The sequence below is a fragment of the Coffea arabica genome, chromosome 11c (genome assembly GCF_036785885.1).
Source record: "Coffea arabica cultivar ET-39 chromosome 11c, Coffea Arabica ET-39 HiFi, whole genome shotgun sequence".
Lineage (NCBI taxonomy): Eukaryota > Viridiplantae > Streptophyta > Magnoliopsida > Gentianales > Rubiaceae > Coffea > Coffea arabica.
In genome coordinates, this window is record NC_092330.1 from 8,405,354 (window position 1) to 8,432,285 (window position 26,932).

General features: G+C 37.2%; 2 long non-coding RNA genes across 2 annotated transcripts; both read left to right on the top strand.

The window, feature by feature from the left end:
• The first annotated feature begins 14,096 nt into the window (after positions 1-14,096).
• LOC140016650 (uncharacterized) lies at positions 14,097-17,944 on the top strand. Its single transcript, XR_011822857.1, has 3 exons — positions 14,097-14,747; positions 17,039-17,094; positions 17,785-17,944. It is a non-coding gene; the product is annotated as an uncharacterized lncRNA (long non-coding RNA).
• A 2,060-nt stretch (positions 17,945-20,004) lies between these two features.
• On the top strand, positions 20,005-23,999 carry LOC113713373 (uncharacterized). The gene is made up of 2 exons (XR_011822876.1): positions 20,005-20,665; positions 23,818-23,999. It is a non-coding gene; the product is annotated as an uncharacterized lncRNA (long non-coding RNA).
• The last annotated feature ends 2,933 nt before the right edge of the window (positions 24,000-26,932 follow it).

Consider the following 26,932-nt stretch of genomic DNA (forward strand, 5'->3'; position numbering starts at 1 on the left):
TTTCCCCGGCCTCGATCATTTCTTGGACTTTCTGTCTAAGTGCTCTACAATCAGTAGTTGGGTGGCCAGGTGCTCCCGAATGATAGGCACAAAAAGATTGAGGATTATAGTCAGGAGGAAATCCTTTAGCATAGGCTTTAGGAGGTATTGTACCAATTTTCCCTGCGGCCTTGAGCTGCTCATATAGTTGATCCAAGGGCCGGCCTAAATTGGTAAAAGTTCTATATCGAGCCGGGTCTTGGGTGCCAGCAGTTTGTTGATAGTTGTGATTATGGTTGACGGGTAATGTGGGTCTTGGATGATAAGGAGAGCGAGGTCTAGTTTGAAAACTATGTGGAGAAATATGAAATGGTGTTGTAGGTGTGTTTGGGTAATTTGGTCGAGGTCGAGGATGAGGGGTATTAATGTGATAAACAGGCTGAGGGTTTGAATAGTAAGGGTAAGGGTTGGAGTAGGTAGGGTATTGTCGAGGTCTGGGAATTGGAACAGGGTTTCGATTCCAGATAAAAGCAGTTTCCCCCTCTTTCTTTTGGAATTGTTGCTTCCCCCCATTACTACCTTGGCTTTGCAAAGCATCCAACTGTGATTTGAGGGCAGACACATTAACAATCTTTCCCGCTTTCACGAAATCATCAAATTCCTCAAGCTTGTTAACAATTGTAGCAAATGAGCATCCAGTCATGCGGAAAATTTCTTCAAAGTACGGCGGATCATGTGCCTTAATGAAAGCGCGTATGATTTCGTCCTCAATCATTGGTGGCTCGACTTTTGCAGCTATTTTCCTCCACCTCTTGGCATAAGTCTTGTGATCTTCAGATGGCTTCCTCTTTGTCCCTTCCAACGTGGTTCGTGTTGGAGCCAGCTCGCAATTATACTCGTACTGCTTTACAAAAGCGTTGGACAAGTCAAGCCAGGTCTTCGTTTCTTCGGGTTTCAACTTGGAATACCAGTCGAGTGCATCCCCCTCCAGACTTTCTGGGAATAGCCTCAAAGGCAGATTTTCATCATCTGTTGGCCTACCCAACTTATTGGCGAACAATCGGAGGTGTGTCTTGGGATTGCCCGTTCCATCATACTTGTTGAATTTTGGAGTTTTGAACCCCTCAGGCAATTGCACATTCGGGAAAAGGCAAAGTTCATCATAGTCCAGCACTCCTTGTTTGTTCAAACCCTGACTCCTCCTCATAAACTCATCAAAACGGTCCAGGCGTTTGAGCAGCTTTATATCAATGGGAGCGGAAGATTCCCCCATTTCTGGCTTGGTTTGAACGATATGGTCAGGTAGGAATGGCTCAGCAGCAGTGTGATAGAAAGTATGTAGCTCTGGTGGTATGTTTGAAGTAAGTTGGGGTTGTGGACCTTGCAAGTAAGCGGGGAAAAATGAAGGATCAGGAGGGTAAGTGTATGGCAAATGTATGGTGGGGTACGTGAAAGTTCCTTCGGTTGGAATAGGGAAAGATGGAGCAACAGTGGCTTGAGTCGGAGGGATGACAAATGGTTCAGATTCCGATTGTTTGATGGGCGCCAGTTCGGGCTGCACTCCGCTACTAACGAGCTCGTCGATTAACTTCTTTTGCGCTGCCATTTCAGATGCTATTTCATCAAACTTAGTAAGCATCTCAGTCAACTGAACCCCCAAACTTGCAGTCTCGGGTTGAGCGGTAGTAGTAGACCTATCTGCTTGTTCCGGTTGTGAACTCATGTTTACACGACTCCTCTGAGCTTGACTACGGGATCGTGTTATGATAGGGCTTCGACGAGAAGCTATGTTTAAATATTACCTGAGAATTTTTGAAATGATTGCCTTTAGATTTAACCCTTGCTTAGTTATTACAATAAAAATAAAGAAAAGAAAGAGAAAAAGGCAAGAGTTAGTAGATATCCAAGAAATTCGGATGCATGTCCTATGGGGGAACCCTTTTTGTGCCAAGGGTAGGCCTAGCATGAAAATGCAATCCGCTAGAGTAGGCACTATACAATACCTGATGGATCTGATCAACTCCTTGACTGAAAAACAATTTTGAAAAATTCGATCAATTGGAATAGCAAGAGTCATTTGTTAAAAATGAGGTCAACGTTCGAAAGGATTGATCACTTTTGATCGATACAAGATTTTGCAAAAACGCACATGTTTGACCTTGACGAACTTCCTATCGAAGAGATTGGAATTTGCTGACAAATTTTCTCAATGAAACGCGGATCAAAATTCCAACTGATCAAATAGCTGGATGCAATGGATGTTTTTCTCAAAATTGATTAGGTTTCTCAATTCGAAATCCGACCTTGAAACCCTAATTGGTCAAATAAAATTGACCATTTATTTAAATCGATCGAATTACCCTAAAAAGGGAAACGGGTCAAATGAATTCGGTGAAATTTTAAAAATTTACTCAAAATTGACCGCATCCTCTTAAAAGAGGAATTTGATCGAATGAAATTGAGAATTTTATTCAAAATGGACCAGATTATCCTAAAAAAATGAAATTGGTCGGATGAATTGAATGAAATCGAAAAATTGACCAGATTGCCTTAAAAGGGTAAATTGATCAAATGAATGAAATTGAATTAGTGATTTATTCAAAAATTGGCCGAATGACCCTAAAAAGGGTAAATTGGTCAAATGAATTGACGATTTATTCAAAATCGACCAGGTGACCCTAAAAAGGGTAAATTGGTCAAATGACCCTAAAAAGGGTAAATTGGTCAAATGAATTGATGATTTATTCAAAAATTGACCGAATGACCCTAAAAAGGGTAAATTAGTCAAATGAATGGTTTATTCAAAATTGATTATGAATTGACAAAAATGGATCGATTGAATCGTCCGGCCATTGGTGGCTTCAAAAAAATAGTCTATGAGCCTTCTAAAATCACGATTTGGCCTCAATTTATTTATCGTCTCAATAGAAGGAATCATTTGTGAATTTCTTCAAATTAATGTCCTTCACGCAAGGGATTTTTACCAACTTTGATAAAATGGTCAAAAAGTGATTATTAGACGTTCATATTCCAAAAATCACTCTATGAAAATGATTGGATCCTACCTTACCTTGTGCACTACCCCTTTGGATGGTACAAAATGTAAACGTGCAAGTCTCGTTGGATTAAGTATCCGAAACACAAGGTGGCTTATCCCCTAACACGGGATCCCCTAAATGGCATTCCCTTCTAGGGTTTATGCATGATGCCAGTTATTAAAGCGATAAAACATGCAATTTGAAATGAAATCATGACCTAAAAGGACCTTTTATACGCCAAGGTAGGCTTAGAACGCTATGCAATTATTAATCTATGAATGCAATATACCAAAATCTTTAAACGTGCAATAACCTATCTACAAGGGTAGGTTCTAAAAGAAGGTCATGCCAGACCTCTTATTTGCTAGGGTTTGTGAATGCAATGGGGACATAAAACCAAGAAAGGTTAGTTCAGCCAGATAAACACATAACACATTGTAACAACAAAATCAATACAAAGAAATAAAGCAATAAAAAGGGAGAAAAGGGTTGGACCCCTCCCCTCGTGAATAGTGTCCCTAGTTCAGGATAAGGCTGACTCTACCCTAGGCAATTCTAATATGGATGCATGAGGCTTGGCTTACTAATGCATCTAGACTCGATAGGTCATAGGCCCCCGAGCCTTCAGACTTAGAAACCAAGGGTCATCAATCCCAAAGTTCTTCGTCGGTGGCTCGAGCGATTCCCCAAACACCGCTACGCACACATCGTGTCACGGCTACGTGTTTGAGTGAATCTATCAAAACCTCAATCTTCGACCAAAAGCTAAAGGCTATCAACCAATAGCTTTAAGCGGAAGATTGAGTGACCCATTGGAACATGCTACACACACATCGTGTCGTGATCACATGTCCAAGTGAGTCACCTAATCCTAATAGGGTGGAGTGGCGTGACAAGCCACTAAAGAAAAATAAAAGGGATAAGAGAAGTAAAGCGTATGCTCGTATGCTAGTGCTCGTTTGGAGGGGAAGGGTCAAGAACCAACGCGAGGCTCTAGGGTGACCCATACCTCCCAAAATGCAATGCAAGCGCGAGATAACAAATAAACATTCATTCAAACATACATTCGCGAGTCGAGGGATTGGTTTGATTACGTATATAAGACAAAAGGTCCTAAAAAATGAAAAATGCAATCCTAATGTCCACATGCCATGCATAGAAAGGGTAGAAAAAGGAAACGAATGGTTAAGTCAAAATGCTTGGACCCACTTAGGAAATCCCCAGTGGAGTCGCCAACTGTCGCGCCCCATTTTTTGATAAATAAATAAAATGGTTTGAGAAAGATGTTTTTGATTCAATTGTGATTGGAGAATGATTTTTGTGAGTTGAAAAGACATGGGTCTCAATGGGACTTGGGAAAAAGCGACGATTTGACCCAAAAAATAGTTTTTAAAAGGGTTTTTGAATGAGAAATTGGAGTCGCCACTTGGTAATGATTAAGGTGTACCAAGTCACCTAAAAAATAATTTTTTAAAGACAAAGTAGTAAAACCCTTTTAAAAACGACTCCTAATCCACGTAAGCCAAAGAAAAAGGTTCGGGAGTCACGTTTGACAAAGGGGAAGGCAAGGATAGAATCCAAGGCACCCCTTTGACCTAGCCAAGGCTAGTTGCGCGACTTAACCTTACCTTTCCTAATTTTCTACCCAATGTATGTATTGCACGTTGGATATGACTATATGAATGCAAAACGGAAAGGAAAATGCAATCCTAAATTCTACGATGTCTCTTGTGAGGCTTTTGGTCCCAAACCACATGAATTGTGGCGGCCAACAAAGGAAAACCTCATAGAGGTCGATTAATGCAAATGAGAGTTCAAATTTAAGTGTGCAAGTGTGAAAGTGTATGAAAGATGCAAGAAATGTAAGTGCAAGTGTGCGAATGTATAAAAAGGTGCATGTGTGAAATTGTATAAAATTCAAATGTTTTTTGTGTGCAAGTGTGTAAAAATAGAATAATAGATATATAAGGTAAGGTGGAATTCCATTTGTGAGGTGAAATTGAGCACGTGATGAGAAAAATGTAGTGAGAAAGTATGGTTTAAGAAATGTGAAAAAATGTGGTTAAAATAGTATGTAGGTGATAAAAATGAAAGTATGACCCTAGAGGAATGCAACAAGTCGGGTACGGGGGTTGACTCCTAACTTTTCGACTTCGATTTTCCCTTTGATTAGAAGGCGAAACTAGCGTGCTAAGGCTATCGAGTAGCCACACTCGCTCGTTTCCCTTATCGGAAGGGATTTTCACGCAAATGAACCCTAACTAGCATGAGATGCAAGTCCTAAAATGAAGGGGAAGGGGTTTGAGGAACATACCAAATGACAAACTAAGGAAAAATGCGTGATATGTGGTGATCATGCACTTAATGAAAAAAGGAAAAAAGAACCTATTGGGTCTAGCATTGGACTAGCCCATTCTATGAATTCCGACTAGCGTTGGACTAGTGGAAACGATAAAAGAAGCCACAACTAGCGTTGGACTAGTGTGGTGACGTACATTCATCCATTCCATTCATCTATACTACTAAAAAAGCGAGTAGACATGCGAATCACTTATAAACACGTAGCACATAACACTTAGCATGCTTGACTAGATGCAAAATCCTAATAAAGCATTTAACATATAACACATAGGCATGCAACCATTACATTTGCTAACTAAAACAAAAGGGAAAGGGAAAATGGACCAAATTACTTGCTACGCCCTATCTATTACAAGCCAAGAGGTGTACACATACCCCACTATAAGAATAACTTAATGAAAATAAAAAGTAAATGACATAAGTAAAAGGCATTAAAGAAAAGCTAGGAAAGCAAAGTAGACATGCCATTCACTTAGCACGTTGAGTCACATAAGAGAAACAAAAAAAGATAAAAGAGATTATACCGCCCCCTTGGAATGGTGTCCAAATGAAAGAAAAATGGCTTCAAAATAATAAAAAGGTCAAGGTACCTCAAATAGTAAAGTATAACAAAGTCACCAAATCTCTCCTAATTACAATTTGAATGAGCTCAAAAAATGCTTAAAGACCAAGAAAACGGAATAACCCGTTCAATTTCCAAATATAGCATCTACTAAAGATCCAAAACAAGCATTACTCAAACATTCAAGTCCAAATAAATCGTTTAAGCACTTCAAAGATTCCAAAAATAAAGGAAGAGCCCAACAATGATTGAAGTTGTAATGATTTTAGGACTTAATTACAAGATACTAAAACATGCTTGGTCTTTTGTGGCACAAAGAGAAACTTAGAAGGATCAAATTGATTAAATGTTCCAATTACTTGGGTCATAGTGAGTCAAGAGGGGACTTGGGGGGGTTAAAGAGCAATTTTTGGAAACACTTTCCATGCAGATTCATGCAACAAACGTAAACAATGCATTCTGCAATCAAGCATTTCGGCCAAAGCTTTCTGCAGCCAAACCATTAGTGCAGCTTCCATTTTCGGCAAACATATGTCAACCTTAACACTAACTTGATCAAAATCCTTTCAAACAACATCCAAAGTTAATCTAAACATCATAACACACACATTCAGAATTCAAACAAACTCAAATATAGAAGAAAACTGATGCAAAGACAGAAGGTAGCTCATGCATTCAGCAGATTTTTCCAGCCGCAGCTTTTCTTTCCATTTCAATCGTGCAAACCAGATTTATTCAACACCAAAATCCTACCTATCCATCATCCACTAACATGCAGCTTCATTATATGATTGAATCAAGAAAGGGAGCTGATCATCAAGGGTGGAATGAAGACCAAAACAGCAAAAGAAGATAGAGTGCAGCAAGCTTTTTCAATTTTGCTTCCTAAACTTTGAAGTCTCGGCAACCAAGAATAGATTAGACAAATTCTTAATCAATCTTCCTAGCTTTGAACTAACTAACAACTGCACAACTACCATAATCCAAGCAAACAAAGTCATAGAAGGAAAACTATTGTTAATTCATAAAGGAGTTCATGCAAAGCAACAAAGAAACATTCTGCAATCAAAGCTTGCTGCAATTTTCCAGATTTGGTTCACTACTATGGCAGGAGATGCAATTCTCAACAGAGAAAATGTAACTTGCAGCCGACATGTCCAAGATGCACTTAGCCAAAAATCCAAATGAAATCGTAAACTCCAAAATTTAGACCAGCGGAAAAAGAAAACAGCAAACATTTGACCCATGTTGCTGCAACAGGACCAAGAGCTTTAAGCTCATTGTAGAAGAAATCATGCGTAGGTTTCTGCAACTTGTGTCAAACAGAAACATAACTTGCGATTCTAAACAAGTGACACCATCCTAATCTTCTAACATGATTCACCAACATCAACTCAGTCAACTAGTGTTTGTCAAACAGAAATTCTGGAGCAAAATGTGCAAAGAAATGCAAGAAAACAGCGAAAACTCCTTTTGTTTCATGTACTTGAAAGGCCAAAACAAGTTACCCAACGGGTCTCCACACAGAACCAGAGATGAAATAACGAAGACAGGACACAAAACAGGCGTGCATAAAGAAAAAGTTCATGTAATGAACCCGGCACTTCTATTCTCCCAAACCCAGGCCCAACCTACGGGTTTATCAGCCCCAACAAACATAGGATTTCATCTTTTCCGCACGACAGAACCCAGGCATAAACCCAAAGATGGTCAAATGAAATGCAAAGGAAAGCAGGCAGAGATGGCTTTATGTTTTAGCAGCAACATGATTTGAAAAATTCAAGGCAACTCAAGCGACACACAAAGCAGCAATTTTTCAGAAACAACATAGGAATTCCACCAAATAAATTGCTCTAAAAACACAGCCAAGAACTTCAGTCATCCGTAGTTAACACTGGAATTTGAAGGCAGACAAATAGCTTACCCAGCTGTGTCGGTGACGATGGTGAATTCGGGAGCCAAGGAAAATCTGCGATTCGTTTCTGGTTCCTTCAATTTGCAGTTTTCCTATGCTTTGTTTTCTTCACCGAAGCCCTTTTTCTCTCCTTACCCGTAGCCCTTTCTCTCCTCCGCCTTTGCTCCTCACGAACACTCGGTTCTTGTTTCTCAGCTGCCAACCTAAAACCTCCGTAGCCTTTTTCTTTCTTTCCATTTTTCCAAGCCAACTAAAACCTATTTTTTTGAATTTCTCTTCTTTTTCCTCTTTTTTTTTCTTTCAAGAAAGCATTGAATAAAAGCAAAAATGACTAAAACATGTTTTTTGATGTTTTCCTTTTCTTTTTCTAAAAACTTCTATGCTAATCTTAAACTTAAAAGCTAAAACTAAAAACTAAAGCTAAAAATAAATAAGAATAAATAGCAAATGAAATAGGTCAACTAAAAGGGCGAAAATGAATAAAACTAAAATATCATAACAACTAAAAGTGCAAAACACACAATAACGAACTAAAATGCAAGCAATCTAAAATGACAATCATGAAATAGATGCTACATAAAATTATTCCAAATTTGGTGTCTACAGAAAATATTTAACATTTAATCAAATATTCACAAATAGTCACATAGTCACAACAATCCACATAATCATTGAAAACATAACGTACAAAGAACACTCACCTATTTAAGCAAAATAACGTCCAAAGTATCCTTCCGGATAATACTCTCAATCACCAAGGAATCCTAATAATAACCAAGGAAAAATATTACGGTTAAATCATCCAAAGTTTAGGTGAATCAAAGAAAATCTGAGTAACTATTAGTACAAAGGATAAGTATAGTTTTGGAAGTGAAAAGAGTACATTTAAACTAAAGGACATGAGTAAAATATTTGTAAAACTTATACTCGCTTGTAAAACTTTGAAATCTCCATTTGAGTCGAAAAAACAAAGAAAACGTATTTTTTTATTAGTCGTAAATTTTATTTTTCCAAGGGTACAAGGTTCGGCCGAAATCTAACTTATATACTGTGAGAAAAGAAGGCACAAATATCCTAGATGGTTCAAATGGTATTCACTCTCAAGCCTTACTCAAGTCGCAAGTGTATCTACCTAGTCCTCGACCGTAAATTTTTGTATTTACCTATTTTCCAGCCATTTATGGCTTCATTTTTTTCCTCAATCAGTCCCAAAGGCATACACAAAATGATTTCATTTCAATAGCTGTTCAATAGACTCAAAGTCATACAAGTACAAAATCAAGCTAAACTAGTCTTGGTCAAAGGTCCAACATCCAACCTTTCTTCCTTGCTTTTGTTTTTTTGTTTTTCTCTGTTACTTTATCCCCTCAAAACAGCCGGCCACTAGAAGGTAAAATGAAAATGATTTGGATCAATTGTTGGTTTAATAAAGTTAAGTAAGACTTGGTCAAGTCCAACTTCCAATGGGTTTGTGACACTTGGCTTTTCTTGACTTACCTCATTTCTTTTGGTCAAAAATTGTGGCTGATCTAAGACATATTCTGAGAGTTAATTAGCTGAAACAAAATGAGAAGATTAAGGCAATAAAGTAGTGTTCAAGTGGCGCACTCACTCGATAACAAATGGTACCCGTCGGTTCCAACCGTTTTTCCTCAATCGCGTATATTAAGGTTTGAAGTTAAAATTCACTAACTTATTATTATCACTTCTAATCACACATTTAATATCATCTAAAACTCACTCTAAACCACTAAATATGATACACACTCCGTACCAAATAATTACACTACGAAAAGGCGTAAAAATCCTAAGTTACGATAACTTGAAAACGAAAGGAAAAACCCTTGATTCTATGTTTATTTGCACTTATTGTGGGGTGATTGGGTAGTAGGGCTATTATAAAGTGATAATTTCCAAATAAAAGGGAATTTTAAAGAAAAAATATAAGGAATTTGCAAGTCCTCACACTCCTGAGAGCTCCGATATCTTTGAATTGTTTCTGTTTACTTTTCCGTTCGGATTGTTATTTATTGTAATATTGTTGCTTTACTTGTTAAATTGGGGTTGTTACTTGAACAATGTGCTTGCATGTGTGTTCTTGGCCTCACAAGCATTTTGCTCACCCTATAGATTTGTTTTGATTAACAGGATTTAGGCTTAGAGTGAGATTCGGAGGAATTTCTCTTTTGTGTACTCTTGTAATAGGGTTCCAACTCTTTTGTCTAGATTTTTGAGATATTGTATATTTTGGATTGTATTATGGAAACCTGATGTAAGGATTGGATGATTGTTATATCTCGTTAAACTTGAACGCTTCCGCATTAATTGTATGTATCTTTTTTTCTAGTTGTTGATTTCTAGCACCGCTATAAGCTTGAATGGTGATTGCTTGAGTCCTGGTGAGAATTGGGCAGGCATCCCGCGGATACCCTTTGGTTCGCCTTAGGGAGAAATGAGGGCGTTACAGTTGGTATCAGAGTGCTAGGTTAGAGATCTATATAGGAGACATATTAGATACTCTACCCTTAAGACCTGAGACCGGATAGTTAAGTTATACCTTAAGTGGTACTTGGGGCATACTAGTGATCGGATTAGGCATGCATAAATGACTTCTGAACTAGGTAGTGATTAAATTTCTAATCCGAAAAGTGCTATTATTTGCAGGGATGGAAAACGGAAATGAAGTTCCGGCAGCTAACGGGAATGGCCATGCCAATGGTTATGTAGAGTCTCTTAGGTCTATATACTATCGAGCTCTTGGTGGGGGAGCTCGTGTGCGTTACTCCCCTGCTAGTAGGCGCCCTTAGTGCGCGTGTTGGATAACCTTTGCCTACCCGAACCATCTTGTACTAGCCTTGGACGACAAGCGTCGTCAATTGGTGGATCTTAACCGGGATTTACAGGCAGAGGTGGACGAGTTTAGACAAATGGTTAGCACTCAGGGAGAGAGGATTGTGGAGTTCGAGGAGGTCCTAGAGGGCGAGGTAGCCACATCTGCAGTTATGTATGAGAAGCTCCAGAGTACTAGGATTCGACTCACTAGGTTGGGAGAGGAGGTCCGTAGTTGGGCTTCCAACATCTTGACTGATGCTTCTAGTGTAACGCCCCCACTTCTCCCTAAGGCGAACCAAAGGGTATCCGCGGGACGCCTGCCCAGCTCTCGCCAGGACTCACTACAATCCATCATTCAAAAGTTTGAAATACTTTAAGTAACCTCAATGCATAATTAAAGTACTCCAAATATCTCACACTTACAATTATGCAGCTTCCAAGCTTAAATACAACCCAACGGAAAAGGGTACAATAGCCATCCGTTATAATATAACTTAAAGTTTTCAAAAGAAAACAATCTAGTACTACTCACGAGCACCCTTGGTCTCGAACCCTGTAAAAGAAAACCACAACGTGGGATGAGCTACATAGCCCAGTGAGGTTCCAAGACACTCTAACAGTTCAAATAAATCAAGTAAATTGGGTATATCATATGCATGGTTCAAGGTTACACAATGGCATGTTATCATGAGGTGATAATCATTGTACGAGTAATTTGAGACATTTATCATGAGACAGGTATCATGATATAAGTACATTGGTCAGGTAACAGGTATGGAGCATATCACAGGCATAGTTCAGGATTTCATGTTGGCATTTTAGCATGAAACAATTATCATGATACAAGGTAACATATACGGTAGGATACGGTGTTCCAGTGGAACTCTGTCGGTCATCTGCACCTTATGACTTCTGATCCCCACGGTACGGTCTGGCCATCGCCTTATCCCTCCAGTGGTAATACTCGAGTATACCGAAACGGTGGCCCAGGGTTCCAACCTACCCGACCGAGCCCAGTCCTGGCTCGAGTAGGTCAGTAACCAAGGGCAGGGCCCAAGTTCAGCTTAGAGCTTACAACATGCACAGGTAACCAAGTAATTCGACAAAAGGTAAAATTCATCATTTGAGTAGGTCGAGTTAGGTAAAGTACACACTCGCCTAATAATGATGGACAGCTTCATATAACATGTGATTCATGATAATCAAGTAATCAGGTGGTCAAGTAACCAAGTAAGTTGGTGATCACGTAAGCAGATAACCAAGTAAGCAAGTAACCAAATAGATTAGAAAACGGTAAGTAAACACGGTTAACGGTAAACGGTAAACGGTTAACGGTAGTAATTACGGTTAATTGGTAGACATATGTCATTTCAATAGGCCGCCATTGGCCGTTTTTCACTTTCACCACGTAAGAGTCGAGGAGATTTACTCCAACCGACTTATGCTTCCATAGCATAATTAATCATTTAAACACATCATGTAAATATGCTCTCCAAACATTTCATATCTAGTATTTCAAGTAATCACATAAGTATGCTCTTTAAGCATTTCATATCGAATAGTTCAAATATACCTACTTCAGGTGTTTCATGTCGAGTAATTCAAGTATACATTATTCAAATGTGCATGAGTGTGGTAAATACTTAATGACCATGGGTTAAGCATGTCATAGACTTATTCCAATTACGTATTCCTATATGGAACACTCACCTAGTCAAAACAAGCGAGTAGTTCTCAAACAAGCGTTTTAGGTGTCCGCTCCGAGTTCCTCTGGGAGATTCCCTCGAGTGCCTGAGCAAACAATAATCAACTACCACTCAAAATCATTCTAATTATCGAGGAAAATTGTACACTAGTACAATCTAAGAAATTAACGCAGAGACGAGTCTAAGAGTTCGTGTAACTCGAGGTTCAAAAGTGGGTTTTAAAATACAAGACAAATCTGATTTCCATCTTTGAAATCAAATGTAAAACGATCAAATGATATTGAAGGAAAATGGAGGGTTTGAAACCCTTAGTTTCCTTTAAGTTAGAAAATTCCAGATTTAACAAGCAATATTTGAAAAATCATATTTCACTCTCCACAAGTCCAAAATTGGAAAACTTGGTACTGTTGGAATCCTCTTTCAAAGTACTAAAAGTTCTTAGAAGACACTTTTCCACGAATGTAAGTGAAAGGCACTCAAATTTTGGCTCAAAGTTGGTAACTTGAATTACCAAGACAGATTTAAGTTGGTTTTTGGCCAACTTTAGAAATTCGGAAAAATTCACTTGTTTTGAACTAACCTTTGAAATTTGGAAATCAATTAGTGTTGCAATCCAAGAGTATAACAAAACAAGCGGAACGAGAAACGGAGTTTCGAGCACCAAGATATAGTACCTCAAAGTTGCTGAAAAAGTTAAGACTGTTGGGCTATTTTCCAGGTTTAAAACTAGATTTGAAATATCATTTGGTCATCAAGTTGGCATTAGAAATACATCAAACTTGGTACACTAAATCTTCCATGTGTGAACAACATTTCTACTAAGTTTCGTACAAAAACTCTCACGGTAAGGTAGTCATTAAAACAACCAAAGTTTATGAAGAGTTTCAAGGCTAAACTACCTTCTCACTTTTCTTTCGTTTACAAACTTTTTGTACCATGAAATCAGTTCCAAATCTCTCCATTATTGAAACCAAGAGTTCATAAACATCCACTGAGCAATTTAAAGACCATTGACATCCAAATTCTAGAAATAAAACTCTCCAAATCAGATTTGACCATTTGGCTAAGAGAAAACGAAAAGTTTTCCAGATTCGATGAGCGAATTTTGTGACATCATTTGCATATCAAAATGGTCTTAGAATATTACCAAATTTTGTACAATTAAACCTCCATATGAGGATTACTCTTCTATCAAATTTCATTTGAAAATTCACACGGGAAGGTAGTTAACTAAACCATCAAAGTTCAGGAAATTTCCCAAGGTAAAACTGTCTTCTAGCTCTTCTTTCCTTTTTAAACATTTTGTCCAAAGCAACTGTGAGAACCCTGAAAATATACATATAAATATCAGTGCATATTTTATTTGCATTTTAATTCTTTAATAAATTTTAGCACTAAGTCCCATTGTTTTTAAATAAGTACATAGAAATAAACGTTATGTGCAAAATAAAAGAATTGTGCTAGACTACCAAACTTCTTAGTTTTGTTACATTAACTTCATATTTCGATGGTAAACTATTTCATTGATCTAAGAATTAAATTTCTTTTTTGAATTCTAGTATTGTAATTAATTGTTTTGAAATAAAAGTGTAAAGATAATTTCTATGTAAAAAAAAAAATAATATAATTGTGCCCAATATTGAATTATTCGGTTTTGTTACACTAAATTAATATTTCTCGAGTTAGAGTAATTTTATTGCTTAAAAACAAACTCTTTGAATTCCGATAGCTAATTTAATCGTTAATAATGTTAAGAGTTAATAGGAACCTTAGTATTAAGTTGCATTTGATAATTTTAGACAAAACCATTACAAGTACACTTAGTATACTTAGGACGTTAAAATCTCGATAATCAAATCTTTGCGAGATTAGTATATTATTAAGTATTCAAATTACATTTGGGATAAATTTTGGAATTAGATTAAGTTAGAAATAGGGACTTAAGTGGATATTAGGAGTGGATATTAGGAGAGCAAGTGAAAAGATCAAAATTACCCTCACAACCTCACGAAATAACCGTCTGTCACCACCTCACATTCGGCCAATACATTTCTTTCCCACTCCAACACACAACCGCACAAGCACTCTACCTCCATTGCCAAAACCGCGGCTCCACCTCCACTTTTCTTCACAATCCAACTTCTCACCTCAGCTCCACAACACCATTTCCCTTTCGGATCAGCAGCTGGAGCAAGGTAGGAGAGCTGAAATCCGCAAGCTACACCCAGTTTTCCAGCCGCAACAACCACCACAGCTCCACCATCTGCTCAGCCAAGACAACCCCAAACCAGTCGCGAGCCTAGGGAAATAATTCTGCCCAGATTTGTTCGTGCGTGAACGGAGCATTAGCAGAGGTACTTCTTGATCTAGTTTGAGTTGATTAGAGGGTTCTGGAGCTAACTTAAAATCTTGCATGTTGATTATTAGACTTCGGATGGTAGTTACAAAAACAGCAAAAATTTTCTGATGTGCGATAGTGCTTCATCCGAGACTGATTGGAATGATGCTACCTTAGATGATCAAACTCTGTTATTCTGAGCTTGTTGTGATGTTTAATTAACTAATCACTAACTAATTAAATTGTTCAAAGCTTTGCATGGGAACTTGGAACTTTCGGATGATGAACCAAGGAACATAAGAAATTCTGTTTTGATGTAGTAATGTTGCCGTGAGCTTGAGCAGAAAATGTAAGTTTAACTTGCCTAAATGTGACCCTCTGAATTGATCCCTGTGCTTAATTAGTCAATAACTAATCAGTTAAGCTGTGCATGTAGCAATGAGATGGCCTAAACCAGAAAAATAAAAAGGAAAATTTGAAAGTGGTTCATGCATGATCACCGAGGCTCATGGGAGAATTTCTGGATTTTTGGGAAATTTGTAGTTGCTAATTGAATTCAATTTTTGAGTTAAAAATGTCAACTAGTTAGCTAAGTGTTTAAACGCTGAATTGAGTACCTAATACCATACTTAAACCAAGGAAAAATTCGAACTAAAGTAGATTGGTTGCTGGAAATTTTGGGTGATAGCCGAAGGGGTATGATCCAGAATTTCAATATCGTTGGGAAAATTGTAATTTGTTTCTGGAAATTTATTTTATTTCCTTGGATTATGGTGGCTCAGAATTTCATAAGAGATGCAAATTTCAAGATATACAATTTGTTTAGCAACGAACCAATTAGTACATATAAAGTTGGAACCAAAAACGCTAGTATACAATTGCTGGAAATTCTCTTGTGATTGCCGAATATTGAGTTGAATTATCAACTTGGATTCTGGAAATTTTCTTGAAAATATAATGGTTAAAATGCCTGGAATATGTTGTTTGGGAATCTATAAGGAATGCATGGACGGCTTGAAATAAAAACATGTTGGTGTTAAAAGAAAAAAAAAAAGGAGTTTTTCATTAGTGGAAAATGAAACTCCAGATTTTCGGATGTCCCTGACCAGTCTCGATAAAATGTTTATATCTTGGTGTAGGAAAATCCGTTTAAGGCGCCGTCAGTGGTATTTGAAACTAGAATCATAGGCCTTTGACCTATAGAGATTTCGTATTTTTCCTCCATGTGTATCGCTGTCTGTGAATGTTTAAAGTAGACTGTTTTGCATGAATATCCTGTTTCTTTGAGAAACTAAACTTGAATTTGGATTGAGATTTTATCTTACTTGTGGTTCAAATTCTTGATTCAATTGTAGTTGGAAGTAACTAATGTCGTCAAGGGCCAATGATTGATGAAGCCCTTGGCCATTTGAATGACTTTATAAGTACCACGGTGTGATGAAAGTGAATTGCTGGAATGTCTTGGAAGCTTTACTTTTACTTTTACTTGCTTATGTTGGGTTTGCTGAGACCAAGTGCTAATGATTGATGAAGCCTTGGTTGATCATGTTAGTTTATTCGGAAATGCACTTGTTGAAATTTAAGGCTAATGATTGACGAAGTCCTAGTAATTTGTTATGTGATTTTTACCACATTTTGATTCATATTATGATTTCGAAACGGAATCGGAGCTGTGGAAGTTGTATCGACTTAGCGAACTCGAGTAACTGTGGTCAAATTAATCAAAAATATTTTTCCAGCTAGTATTATATTATAAAACTCCATATCTAGTGCTTTGCCTAAAAATTTTCCAACTCGATAATTTCCTTTAGCTCAAACTAGCCTTGATAGCTATAGTAAATAAGTTCTATAGCTTTTGAAAACTTTAAGTCTTATTTTAACTCCTTTTCTTTCCTTAAGCTTTGCACTTGGATAGTTAACTATAGGAAAAGTTCCAAAATACGAGTTTTACTAATTTTAGTGAAAAGCTTGAGAAACTTACTCGGCAAGAAACCTTATTTTTAGGTAAAATAGTTTAGTAATAATTTTGCAAAAACCATAGCTTTAAAGAAATGTTCAAAGTAACTTCCTAACGTGGATATTAAGAGATTTGTCGATTTATTTCAAGAAAGTAATACAAGTTATTTTTTTCAGGAAAAGTATCTTAATGAAAACTATAGGAAACAATCCTTCTACTTTGTCACGTATTAACCCAAGGGACTCTTGATTTCCTAAGGGAAAGTGAATTAGTAGTATGTAATTATACCTCAATGTCTATAAGCTTAAAAACGGAGTAAAAACTTATAGTTTCAATATTTGTTATTTTAGGGTATCGTGAGGAAGTGGAACTCGAATCCCAATTTGACATCTGAACTTCACTCTTGGTGAGTGTCCCTGTTTGTTCTATTCTTACATGATTAAGTGCTTCCTTGAATTTAAGTGTGATAATCGCAAAAATTGGTTTTGATCCATCGAAGTGAGCGGTGTGTACTTTACCACACTAGTCGTTCGAGTGGTGACTTGTGTAAAGCATTTTTTTTGTGAATCCAAGTGCTTGACGTAAAGTCGTTGGGTGAATCCCTCGACGAGTCAATAATAATAAATCAAGTGCTAGACGTAAAGTCGTTGGGTGAATCCCTCGACGAGTCAATAAGAGTAAATCAAGTGCTAGACGTAAAGTCGTTGGGTGAATCCCTCGACGAGTCAATAAGAGTAAATCAAGTGCTAGACGTAAAGTCGTTGGGTGAATCCCTCGACGAGTCAATAATAATAAATCAAGTGCTAGACGTAAAGTCGTTGGGTGAATCCCTCGACGAGTCAATAATAGTAAATCAAGTGCTAGACGTAAAGTCGTTGGGTGAATCCCTCGACGAGTCAATAATAATAATGTAAGTTCAGGACGTAACGTCGTTGGGTGAATCCCTCGACCAGTCTAAGGTACACTTGGGTATTATCGCCTTCCTATTTGTTTACTTCAGTCGAATCAATACGTGCTAATTGTTTTAATTGATTGCATGTTTTTGGGGCACCACTGAGCTTTAGCTCACCCCACGTTTAATTGTTTTCCTTGACAGGTCTTGAAGTTTGAGAAATCTGAGCAGTGCTGATTTCTTTTAATTTGTACTTGAATCTTAAGACTGCAGTTTACCGTTGTATTGTATTGTGAATTGAAAAACGTATTGGTTATTTTGGATTGCCACTTGAAGCTGGAAAATGTTTAAACCCTAATTATTATGTTTGGCTTGTATGGTTGTAATCGTGGTGTGTGACAGTATATATCCGGATTGGTACGACCTTATACCTTAGAGGTAACGCGTGAGATGTATAAGAGCCGTCGACTGGCTATCTTCTTTACTGCTATCTCTGAAGTTAATGTAGATTTAAGGATGATCCTATCTGGGAAAAGTTGTTTTGTAACAGATTAGGTTATTCTTCGGAAGGATCCGGGTTAGTGTGCGTGCGTGAGTCCTGGCGAGAGCTGGGCAGACGGCCCGCCAACCCTCTGGTTCGCCTTAGGGGGAAGTGGGGTCGTCACAGGTGGTATCAGAGCTCTTATCGAGCTCGTGCCGGGAAAGGATTCTCGGACTGTGGGGATTGGCTTGTTAAGTGTGAAACAAAAGTCGATAGTTGAGGATATTAGATATGTATGTTGGGTAGGAATCTCAAATGTAGGTAAGTTACTCTTGGGACTGGCCAGCCTGAGATGTAAATTATCCTATTGTCGGATTCTTGTACCCGAATACCAGATATTTCATTCAATGATGTATTTGCAAATTTGGAAGAATTTAGTATATTGCATTATGATGTGATTAGAGATCAAATCCAGAAAAGTAGAACCGAAAGTATCAAGTTTAGCTTTTGAAAGATAAAAGTGAAGAGCCAATAGTGAGATCTTGAAGATTAGTGCCAATTCTGTACTTAAGATGAATAATTTTACTAGTCATTCAATGGTAAATGGAATATATGCCATCTCTTACCCAAAATAATGGTTTAGACATAGAATTGAGTGAAATAGTAGTTTAGACAGGAACTATGCAGTTGTGAACAGCTTTAAACCTTGAGGAGAGTCTTTAAAACTGAGGTGAGATAAGTTGACGAATTTGCCATGTGAGGTGAGTTATCGATGACATTGTGGTTCCTTAAGTTTTACTGGAGGACTATTCGGGACTAACGTCCAAAAGGATAAAGATAACTAGTTGTTAGGTTATTAGAAAAGCCAATGTATGAAATGTTTGAGATCATTTAGAATACTTAAGAGTCATTGATGTACTTAAGTAATGATCATGTTATTCGATTTAATATTAGACGTGGTAGATCTACAATCCACTAAGGTTAAGTTGAATCTAAACTAAGGGGTTGAGCTATTAGTTATGTGGTTATAATAATTTGCGTATTATTGAATTGTTTTCTTTCGTGTTTATAAAGATTGAAGTTTGAGTTATGTATGAAAATATTGAATGTATTCGTGAATTGTTTGGCTCTTGAAGTTGTATGAAATTGGTGTGCAATGTGACTCATATTGTGTGTATGAAACTTGATGACTACACGTCTACTTTGTTATAATGTTGAAAAAAAAATAAATAAATAAATTCTCGAACCAACTCAATTCCAAACACCAATGGGTGATAAGAATATAATCAGTAGCTTAACTCATAATAATTGCGAATTCTGGATCGGAGGGCATAAAATACTAGTGGATCTAATCAGAGTGGATATAAAAGGTTATGATGTTATTATAGGAATGAATTTTTTAACTCATCATCATGCTAAGCTTGATTTCAGAGCAAAAGTGTTAGAATTTTGGATTTCCGGAGAAGCAACTTGGGAGTAAGAAGAAGAAATACAGAAAAAGTATTCCGATTTGTTTCTCAAGAAAGTGTGAATTTTGAGGACAAAATTCATTGTAAGGAGGGGAGGATGTGAGAACCCTGAAAATATACATATAAATATCAGTGCATATTTTATTTGCATTTTAATTCTTTAATAAATTTTAGCACTAAGTCCCATTGTTTTTAAATAAGTACATAGAAATAAACGTTATGTGCAAAATAAAAGAATTGTGCTAGACTACCAAACTTCTTAGTTTTGTTACATTAACTTCATATTTCGATGGTAAACTATTTCATTGATCTAAGAATTAAATTTCTTTTTTGAATTCTAGTATTGTAATTAATTGTTTTGAAATAAAAGTGTAAAGATAATTTCTATGTAAAAAAAAAATAATATAATTGTGCCCAATATTGAATTATTCGGTTTTGTTACACTAAATTAATATTTCTCGAGTTAGAGTAATTTTATTGCTTAAAAACAAACTCTTTGAATTCCGATAGCTAATTTAATCGTTAATAATGTTAAGAGTTAATAGGAACCTTAGTATTAAGTTGCATTTGATAATTTTAGACAAAACCATTACAAGTACACTTAGTATACTTAGGACGTTAAAATCTCGATAATCAAATCTTTGCGAGATTAGTATATTATTAAGTATTCAAATTACATTTGGGATAAATTTTGGAATTAGATTAAGTTAGAAATAGGGACTTAAGTGGATATTAGGAGTGGATATTAGGAGAGCAAGTGAAAAGATCAAAATTACCCTCACAACCTCACGAAATAACCGTCTGTCACCACCTCACATTCGGCCAATACATTTCTTTCCCACTCCAACACACAACCGCACAAGCACTCTACCTCCATTGCCAAAACCGCGGCTCCACCTCCACTTTTCTTCACAATCCAACTTCTCACCTCAGCTCCACAACACCATTTCCCTTTCGGATCAGCAGCTGGAGCAAGGTAGGAGAGCTGAAATCCGCAAGCTACACCCAGTTTTCCAGCCGCAACAACCACCACAGCTCCACCATCTGCTCAGCCAAGACAACCCCAAACCAGTCGCGAGCCTAGGGAAATAATTCTGCCCAGATTTGTTCGTGCGTGAACGGAGCATTAGCAGAGGTACTTCTTGATCTAGTTTGAGTTGATTAGAGGGTTCTGGAGCTAACTTAAAATCTTGCATGTTGATTATTAGACTTCGGATGGTAGTTACAAAAACTGCAAAAATTTTCTGATGTGCGATAGTGCTTCATCCGAGACTGATTGGAATGATGCTACCTTAGATGATCAAACTCTGTTATTCTGAGCTTGTTGTGATGTTTAATTAACTAATCACTAACTAATTAAATTGTTCAAAGCTTTGCATGGGAACTTGGAACTTTCGGATGATGAACCAAGGAACATAAGAAATTCTGTTTTGATGTAGTAATGTTGCCGTGAGCTTGAGCAGAAAATGTAAGTTTAACTTGCCTAAATGTGACCCTCTGAATTGATCCCTGTGCTTAATTAGTCAATAACTAATCAGTTAAGCTGTGCATGTAGCAATGAGATGGCCTAAACCAAAAAAATAAAAAGGAAAATTTGAAAGTGGTTCATGCATGATCACCGAGGCTCATGGGAGAATTTCTGGATTTTTGGGAAATTTGTAGTTGCTAATTGAATTCAATTTTTGAGTTAAAAATGTCAACTAGTTAGCTAAGTGTTTAAACGCTGAATTGAGTACCTAATACCATACTTAAACCAAGGAAAAATTCGAACTAAAGTAGATTGGTTGCTGGAAATTTTGGGTGATAGCCGAAGGGGTATGATCCAGAATTTCAATATCGTTGGGAAAATTGTAATTTGTTTCTGGAAATTTATTTTATTTCCTTGGATTATGGTGGCTCAGAATTTCATAAGAGATGCAAATTTCAAGATATACAATTTGTTTAGCAACGAACCAATTAGTACATATAAAGTTGGAACCAAAAACGCTAGTATACAATTGCTGGAAATTCTCTTGTGATTGCCGAATATTGAGTTGAATTATCAACTTGGATTCTGGAAATTTTCTTGAAAATATAATGGTTAAAATGCCTGGAATATGTTGTTTGGGAATCTATAAGGAATGCATGGACGGCTTGAAATAAAAACATGTTGGTGTTAAAAGAAAAAAAAAAAAGGAGTTTTTCATTAGTGGAAAATGAAACTCCAGATTTTCGGATGTCCCTGACCAGTCTCGATAAAATGTTTATATCTTGGTGTAGGAAAATCCGTTTAAGGCGCCGTCAGTGGTATTTGAAACTAGAATCATAGGCCTTTGACCTATAGAGATTTCGTATTTTTCCTCCATGTGTATCGCTGTCTGTGAATGTTTAAAGTAGACTGTTTTGCATGAATATCCTGTTTCTTTGAGAAACTAAACTTGAATTTGGATTGAGATTTTATCTTACTTGTGGTTCAAATTCTTGATTCAATTGTAGTTGGAAGTAACTAATGTCGTCAAGGGCCAATGATTGATGAAGCCCTTGGCCATTTGAATGACTTTATAAGTACCACGGTGTGATGAAAGTGAATTGCTGGAATGTCTTGGAAGCTTTACTTTTACTTTTACTTGCTTATGTTGGGTTTGCTGAGACCAAGTGCTAATGATTGATGAAGCCTTGGTTGATCATGTTAGTTTATTCGGAAATGCACTTGTTGAAATTTAAGGCTAATGATTGACGAAGTCCTAGTAATTTGTTATGTGATTTTTACCACATTTTGATTCATATTATGATTTCGAAACGGAATCGGAGCTGTGGAAGTTGTATCGACTTAGCGAACTCGAGTAACTGTGGTCAAATTAATCAAAAATATTTTTCCAGCTAGTATTATATTATAAAACTCCATATCTAGTGCTTTGCCTAAAAATTTTCCAACTCGATAATTTCCTTTAGCTCAAACTAGCCTTGATAGCTATAGTAAATAAGTTCTATAGCTTTTGAAAACTTTAAGTCTTATTTTAACTCCTTTTCTTTCCTTAAGCTTTGCACTTGGATAGTTAACTATAGGAAAAGTTCCAAAATACGAGTTTTACTAATTTTAGTGAAAAGCTTGAGAAACTTACTCGGCAAGAAACCTTATTTTTAGGTAAAATAGTTTAGTAATAATTTTGCAAAAACCATAGCTTTAAAGAAATGTTCAAAGTAACTTCCTAACGTGGATATTAAGAGATTTGTCGATTTATTTCAAGAAAGTAATACAAGTTATTTTTTTCAGGAAAAGTATCTTAATGAAAACTATAGGAAACAATCCTTCTACTTTGTCACGTATTAACCCAAGGGACTCTTGATTTCCTAAGGGAAAGTGAATTAGTAGTATGTAATTATACCTCAATGTCTATAAGCTTAAAAACGGAGTAAAAACTTATAGTTTCAATATTTGTTATTTTAGGGTATCGTGAGGAAGTGGAACTCGAATCCCAATTTGACATCTGAATTTCACTCTTGGTGAGTGTCCCTGTTTGTTCTATTCTTACATGATTAAGTGCTTCCTTGAATTTAAGTGTGATAATCGCAAAAATTGGTTTTGATCCATCGAAGTGAGCGGTGTGTACTTTACCACACTAGTCGTTCGAGTGGTGACTTGTGTAAAGCATTTTTTTTGTGAATCCAAGTGCTTGACGTAAAGTCGTTGGGTGAATCCCTCGACGAGTCAATAATAATAAATCAAGTGCTAGACGTAAAGTCGTTGGGTGAATCCCTCGACGAGTCAATAAGAGTAAATCAAGTGCTAGACGTAAAGTCGTTGGGTGAATCCCTCGACGAGTCAATAATAATAAATCAAGTGCTAGACGTAAAGTCGTTGGGTGAATCCCTCGACGAGTCAATAAGAGTAAATCAAGTGCTAGACGTAAAGTCGTTGGGTGAATCCCTCGACGAGTCAATAATAATAAATCAAGTGCTAGACGTAAAGTCGTTGGGTGAATCCCTCGACGAGTCAATAATAGTAAATCAAGTGCTAGACGTAAAGTCGTTGGGTGAATCCCTCGACGAGTCAATAAGAGTAAATCAAGTGCTAGACGTAAAGTCGTTGGGTGAATCCCTCGACGAGTCAATAATAATAATGTAAGTTCAGGACGTAACGTCGTTGGGTGAATCCCTCGACCAGTCTAAGGTACACTTGGGTATTATCGCCTTCCTATTTGTTTACTTCAGTCGAATCAATACGTGCTAATTGTTTTAATTGATTGCATGTTTTTGGGGCACCACTGAGCTTTAGCTCACCCCACGTTTAATTGTTTTCCTTGACAGGTCTTGAAGTTTGAGAAATCTGAGCAGTGCTGATTTCTTTTAATTTGTACTTGAATCTTAAGACTGCAGTTTACCGTTGTATTGTATTGTGAATTGAAAAACGTATTGGTTATTTTGGATTGCCACTTGAAGCTGGAAAATGTTTAAACCCTAATTATTATGTTTGGCTTGTATGGTTGTAATCGTGGTGTGTGACAGTATATATCCGGATTGGTACGACCTTATACCTTAGAGGTAACGCGTGAGATGTATAAGAGCCGTCGACTGGCTATCTTCTTTACTGCTATCTCTGAAGTTAATGTAGATTTAAGGATGATCCTATCTGGGAAAAGTTGTTTTGTAACAGATTAGGTTATTCTTCGGAAGGATCCGGGTTAGTGTGCGTGCGTGAGTCCTGGCGAGAGCTGGGCAGACGGCCCGCCAACCCTCTGGTTCGCCTTAGGGGGAAGTGGGGTCGTCACAGCAACCAACCCAAATCTGGTTTATTTGTGAAACAAAGTCCAAGGAACATCTAATCTAAAGTTTGGTAGATGTCGGACATCAAAGTTTCCAAAACAACAAGTCCCAAATCATTGTTAGTTACAAATCTGTCCAAGTGGAAAATTCTATCACTGTAGCAGTTTCAAACTTTGGCCACAACTCACTCCATTCAACTTGGAATTGGGCGTGGTTGATGGCGTTGGAAAGCTCTCTTCTAAAGCTGAATTTTCTCAGAAGAAACCATTTTCAAATTCCATTCACAAATAGCTCGTTTTTGAGCATCAAGAAGCAATTTCTGTCCTGTCTCCTGGAGAGCAACGAAACAGGACAGTGATATTCAATCGAATGGTGTGGCTCACTCAAGTGGAACCAGAATGTGAAATTGGTACCGATGGAAAGCTAGGAATGTCTAGTTTCCAATGCCGCAAACGGCACTTGATTTCGACATCGGAACAAAGAGTTATGGCCGTTACAAAATGACTGCCTGGGCAATACGGGATTCATTTTCCAGTTTTGCTAACTTTGGAAATCAACTCATTTGACCAACCAAATCATGTTATTTTTCAATGAAATTTTGTACACACTTACAATAATAGATAAACAACATAATCAATTCATTAGAATCTCAAAATCTGGCACGAAAACTGTCGGACAAGGCAGGGGTAAAACGGTCACTTTTGCTCCAAGCACCTCCTTTGATTTTCTACCAACAATACAACATTAATCTACTAATATAAGCACTAAACCACCATTAATTTCATCATCCAACATCAAATCAGCAACAACCCAAGAGTGGGAGTTCATAGAGCCCACTTTCACATTTTTCCAACAATATCAAGTCATCTACTTACATGCAAGTACTTAGAGATGCATATCTACTACTATAAATCAAGTTTAAGGTGATGGATCATGTTATACCTTCTTAATGTACTAGATCAGAATTTTTGGCCCTCAAAATGCTCCAAGAAACCGTGATTTCCAGCACCCTTTTGCAGCTCAAAATGATCTCCTAGTGTTAAGCTAAGTGTGGTGCAAGTTTGGTTGAATTTGGAGATGATTTGGTGGTGGTTTTTGTGAGAAGAAATTTTGAAACTTGGAGGTTGAGAGAGAGAGAGAGATGGCCGGCTGCTTGGAGCTCAAGAGAGAGAGAGAGTGATCAGATTTTAGCTTCCAAGAGAAGATAATAACTTGTGGCCACAAATCACCCATTAGTCAACTCACATTAGGGTGCGTTTGGCGCGATTCGGCTCGATTCCTCTTGCGTTTGTTTCACTAGTACACTAAACCTCTAATGCACTTATATTCATATAAATTATTATTCACTCTTAATTGTCCCAAAATAAGGGTCTAAAGTTCCTAAATTAAATCGCGCGCGTAAAACGCGTACTTCCAATTTAAGCGCAATAACGCGAAACTTCCGAGAAATTCTTATAACGATAGTACTAATAACTGTCACTTGAGTATTTAAACATTAAAATGCCTAATTTAGGTCCATTGTACATGTCTCCAATATTTCAAACCTATTGTACTCTCAATTAGTCAAGATTTCCAAAGACGTGTTCACTATTTTCACTAAACGAACTTCCGGAAATTAATTTTTTGAAACAAGTCATTTTAAAAATATAATGAAACTATATTTCCATGTAATTAGGTCTCAAGAGCTTAGAAAATAATATTCGGAGTAAAAGACCAAATAAATAATTAAATAAGCTAGAAATAGGAGATTAAATAAGTAAATTTTGCGAGTCCTCACAACCTCCCCTCCTTAAAAGAATTTCGTCCTCGAAATTCATACCTTCTGTAATCTCAGACAACTCTGAACCGTGTGGTGTGTTCATGTCATGCGTTCTTTCAGATGCCATTGGTCGGTTTCTCCTTCCATTGACTTGTCGAGGAACAGTTCCATTTCCTTGTTGAGCAGTAGTTTCTCGTGGATACCTCCTTGGACAGTCATGAACTTTATGATTGGTACTCCCACATCCCATACACTTTCGTCCCTTTAGCCAACAGTTTTCTTCAGTGTGATTCGTCCTTCCACAATATCCACAAGTCGGACGAGGTGTTGTGACCTGACTTGCTTGCGAGGTTTTCTTTGATCGTATTTGTCCTACTGAAGTCCCTCGTGACATAGTTCCTTTTGGTTCCTTTATCATGAGTGGTGCAGGAAGTAACAGTCCTACTTCATCCACTTCTTTTCTAACTTTGGGTGGTGGTCCATTTTTTCCTAGTGTACTGTCAGATGTATCTCTTTTCCTTTTTTGAAAAGCTCTCAGTTGAAATTTTGTGCTTTCTACCCTTTGCGCTTTTTCAAGAGCGTCACTAAATGTTTCAACCTGTGCTGCGGCAAGGGCATCTTGGATTTCCAAATCTAATCCTTGGATAAACCGTCTTATTCTCTTCCGTTCAGTAGCCACCAATTCTGGGGCATATGTAGATAACTTCGTAAAGCGTGTTTCATACTCAGCTACGCTTAAAGTTCCTTGACGAAGCTTTATAAAATCATCTTCTCTCTTTTCTTGGACAAGTGGAGGAAGAAATTTCTCATTAAATTCACGCACGAAGTTTATCCAAATTCTCGGAGTTTGATCTCTTTCCCACTTGTTTCTTATAACATTCCACCATGCTCGGGCTGCTC